The following is a 4,756-nucleotide window of genomic DNA, read 5'->3' as shown; positions in this document are numbered from 1 at the left end:
CAGAGGTTGGACTTTGTTTTCTAATGTTGCCCCCCAAATTGTAGGAATCCAATTTGCCTTTTGGTAGAAAGTCGCTAGCCTTAATAAGTGTTTCTGCAAAGAATATTAACACATTTGGCAGTAAATATTTTAAAACACTTAAGAAAAAAGATTCATTCACTGTAATAATATAGACTTGCATAAGTTTTAAGTGATCTTGGGATACACACGCAATAAAAATTATTAAATCTAAAAAAATTTTTTAAAATATTAAATCTAAGAACAATTAAAGAAATGTTTTAAAAGATTCTTAAAAATAATTCGGAAGTGCTTATCTAATAATATGTTACAAAATTCTTTTATGAATAAAAATAATGGTGGAGAAAAAAAAGCAAATGTAGTTGAATACTCATCAAGAGAGAGAAAAACGCAGCCGCTTCCTAAGCGCCCGGCTAGCTCAGTCGGTAGAGCATGGGACTCTTAATCCCAGGGTCGTGGGTTCGAGCCCCACGTTGGGCGAGTGTTTTGGGATTTGATATTTTCCATTTTCACCTAAACATTTTAGGGTTTCTCCAAAGTATTGTAACTAAGGAGAGTTCTTTAAACCAAATTAATGCAAATACTTTCAACATTAACCAGATCTATGGAAAAAAAGACTTCATTTTGCAAACAAAACAGGTCTCACGCTTGCGCACTTGAAAGTAAACGTTTCTCTTCCGCGATGCCTCCCCCAACCGCCACGTTAAGGCACAGAGGACACTGAAAGGTTTAAAGTCGAGACTGGTTTTCTGTGTTACTATGCATACTTGCACAGTTGTTGGTAGAGGGCGATTTTTCCTTTTGTCAGAACAAAATGATGAGCGCCAATTTTGGCAGCTTTCCAAGAACTAAGAGATCCTGTGTAGAAGCTGGCTTCCTTTCACGTCTATTTTACGTTTTCTTCCTCTCAACATAGGGCGTGTCCTGAGGAAAGGGGCGGGAGGCGGGCGACGAATACCCCCTGGAGGAATAAAGAAAGAACACCGTGAGAAACGCTTCTTGCCGTGGTCGGCCCTACACAGACCGTGCATACATCCAGTTTTCTTCCATTGTTCCTGGGACCGTCCTTGGGATCCATCCATCCAACTGGGTGGAAATCGGGAGGTTAGTATTCTGTTAAAGGTGAGGCTCTTTGACACAGAGGCACAGGAGAGCGGAGATGTGAAAATTCGGAGAGGCAATTAGGTATTTTGGGGAGGCAGGACTTCCGCCTTCTTCCCCGCTCTCTGAGAAGTTTGAAGTGATCAGCAAGAGAAAGCACGCCGCCCGAAGGCCCGTCCCAGGAGCTCACTGACCCCGCCAGGAGGGGCACGATCCAGGCTCCCAGCCCAAGCCAACCGCACCTAAAGCACCAGTGCCTATACCTCCGCAGGTTATCCAGCGGCTTTCCTCCTACTAAACGACCATTTTTTCCTCTCCCTTCCTTCAACAAACAAACATGCTGTTATTTCTTTATCTTAAAACAGAACAAAAACTGACCTAATTTTCCCGCAGGCGGTTACCATTCTATTTCTCTGCAGTCGCCTAAGCTCACCATTCGTCTCCCATGCCCTTCAAAAAACACCAAAAACCACACCTGTAGTTGAACCAGTTTGGTTTATTAGGCATCGCATAGAGGGATGTGGGGTGTCTGTTATGAGGGTGTTAGAAAGAACCTATTATAGGATCTGGGCTTTCCTTGGGTAATTTTGCGGGGGTGGGGACCCCTAACAAGTGAGGGCCCCTTCTGGTTTGGGTGTTCTCAAAAGCAAGGGCAATTCTACCATCTCCATAAAACTTATTAATAGGAAGAGTAGACTAAAGGAGGGATAAAGCTGAGATTGGTAAAGTCACTCATTTAGCAAGAGGATGTTTGCTGTTTCCAGTTGGACAGTGACCAATTTGTCTCAAGTGGATTTTTTGTGAGTCTGCAATGCAATCCCAGGCCTCCTGCACTTCTGACCAATTGGCTATAAATCAGGGATTCCCATAATCCTCTCCTCCAGGTTGATAATTTCCTGGAATGGCTCACAAAACTCAGAAAAAGTTTACTTATTCCGGGTTTATTATGGATACAACTCAGAACCCCCGTATGGAAGAGGTGCATAAGGCAAGGCTTCCATGCTGTCTTCTGGCACATCCTCCTCCCAGTGCCTGGGATGTGTTCACCATCCGGGGAGCTCTCTGAACCCCGCAGGTTAGGGATTTTTAATGGAGGCTTCAACAGGTAGGCATGATTATTAACTCAATTTCCCATCCCTCTCCTCTCCCTAGAAGACAGGGTGTGTATGCATGTGCAAAAGTTCTAAGCTTCTGTGGCTTGGGTCTTTCTGGTGAACAGCCCCTCATCCTGAAGTGATCCAGGAACCCATCAAGAATTGTCTCATTAGAAAAAAAGACACTCTTATTACCCAAGAAATTCCAAGGGAGTTAGGATTTCTGTGTAAGATGCTCCTAACACCCCCATCACACAGGAAATTACAAAGATTTTAGGGAGCTCTGTGTCAGGAACCAGAGACAGAGACCAAATATGAGTTTACATCACACTTGCCTAACTTCTCTTTGTTCAAGTCATAAATGAGCCCAACCCTAACCACTGTTTTAATCAGCAACTACCCCACCATCTACTTTACCCTACACTGTTTTTCCCCTAAGTTATGTTCTAAGTCACTGTTACTATGTTTCTTCACTTTCTCCACCCCTTAGAATGGAAGATTTTTGTCTTGGCTCATTAATGTATCGCAAGCACCTAAATTAGTATCTGGCAGATGTTCAATAAATACATGCTGAACTGGTGAATTAAGTAGGGTGTATTAGTTCCCCTGGGCTGCTCTAACAAAGTACCACAAACTGGGTGGCTTAAAACAATGGAAATTTATTGTCTCACACACAGTTCTGGAGGCTAGAAGCTTGAAATCGAGGTGTACACTGAGTCATGCTCTGACAGGCTCTCTTGGAACATTTTATGCTTGTTTCTGGTGTCACCAGCAATCCTTGGTGTTCCCGGGCTTGCAGCTGCCGAACTCCCATTTCTGCCTTGGTTATTACCTGTTTTCTCCCTGTGTACCTGTCTCACATGGCATTCCCCTCACATTATAAGGATACCGGTCATATTGGGTTAGGGTCTACCATAATGACCTCATGTTAATTTGATTATATCTGCAAAGACTCTATTTCCAAATAAGGCCATATTCACAGGTACTGGAGGTTAGGACTTCAACGTATCTTTCTGCAGCACACAATTCAACCCCTAACAGAGGGCTCGATTCCTTAACCTCAGCCAATAGGTGTCTGTCACTTTATAGCTACCTACCTATAAATCTCTATTTTAGTCAGAGATCTTTTTCATACTATTCAGTGATGAAAAACCTCATAAATAATCAACAGAATTTTAAAAATCACGTTTACTACAAAAAATGATGTTATTAGTGAATCCATACTATTGATAACTAATGGTACACCTACTCCTGGCAATCCCACTGAGAGCTTTCAAAGTTAAGAAATAAAGGGGCTTTGTTCTTATGGAGCTTACATTCCAGAAAAGATAAAACCTGGATAGAAACAATTACAAGGTGAAAGTTGTAAGTGCATCAGTTATAGATACGTGCTTATGGGAAAAATGACTACTTTGGGGGAAGGGTGCTATAGAAGAGTGGCAGGTCCAAAGGATAAAAGAACCTCACTTTTCAGAATGAATCTATTAGGAAACTGGATGGCAAAAGTGATCTTTCATAGTTTTAGTCACTGCTTTTAATATAGTTTTCAAGTTCTTCATGGCCCAATCCTAAATTATAATTAGCAATGCTTCATCCCAATGCCAAATGTTTTAAGATTTTGTATAGAGAATTCAGTTCATATAGACTGGAATAACTCCAATTCTTAAAATTCTACTCATCCTTCAGGAACAAGGGTAAAAGTATATAGCTTTCTTCAACTCCCTGCTCAGAATTAACTACATCAGATGGGTTGAGGGATGGGGTAACCGGGTGGTGGGCATTAAGGAGGGCACGTGATGTGATCAGTACTGGGTGTTATATACAACTCATGAATTATTGAACTCTACATCTGAAACTGATGATGTACTATATGTTGGCTTATTGAAGTAAAAAAAAAAACCCAAATATTATTTACATGAAAAAAAAGTTAACTACATCAATAACAAGCAATTGATATCCTTAAGGCTGCTACCACATTCTGTCTGTATCATCAGTTGCGTACCCGCCACTTCTGTTAATCTGAAAACCTCCTAAGGGTAAAGGTCCATGTCTCACTGTTGTAGCATTTACAGTGTCTGAAACTACACTAAACACACAGCAGTCAATAAATACTGAGTCTTAGTCTTGTGCTACTATAGTAGTAGTAGTACATGGTGACAAAGTACAGCTAGTATTTTTAAATGCACACACACACATACACACCAGTTCTTTCCTTTTTTTTTTTTTTTTTTTTTTTCTCCTTAAATTCTTTCCTATTCTTAATGCCAGGAACCAGCTCTTTCAAGTGTTAGTTGGTGCTGGTGTCTTCACACATAAAGTATATGGCAAAACTAGGAAGGACCCAAAAAGGACAATCAAAAATGACTAAACTATAAGAAAGAATGGACATGGGTTATACAGTCCAGAAAATGTATCAATTCCTACTCTGTCTTCAGGAATATGAGTACATTCTTCAGGAATAGGTGTATGTACTTTCACAGGCACCTGGAAAGAATAAAACCAGCAAAATTTCAGTAAGAGGTAGTTTGTTAAAAACAAATCAA

The 4,756-nt window shown here is 40.8% G+C and overlaps 1 non-coding gene across 1 annotated transcript; it reads left to right on the top strand.

The window, feature by feature from the left end:
- The first annotated feature begins 425 nt into the window (after window positions 1-425).
- TRNAK-CUU lies at window positions 426-498 on the top strand. The gene has a single exon. It is a non-coding gene; the product is annotated as a tRNA-Lys (tRNA).
- Window positions 499-4,756: the final 4,258 nt, after the last annotated feature.

This window comes from Phoca vitulina, unplaced genomic scaffold (genome assembly GCF_004348235.1).
Source record: "Phoca vitulina isolate PV1807 unplaced genomic scaffold, GSC_HSeal_1.0 scaffold7, whole genome shotgun sequence".
Taxonomy (NCBI): domain Eukaryota; kingdom Metazoa; phylum Chordata; class Mammalia; order Carnivora; family Phocidae; genus Phoca; species Phoca vitulina.
Note: the sequence above shows the minus strand (reverse complement) of the source record. Positions and strands in the feature narration are given on the sequence as shown.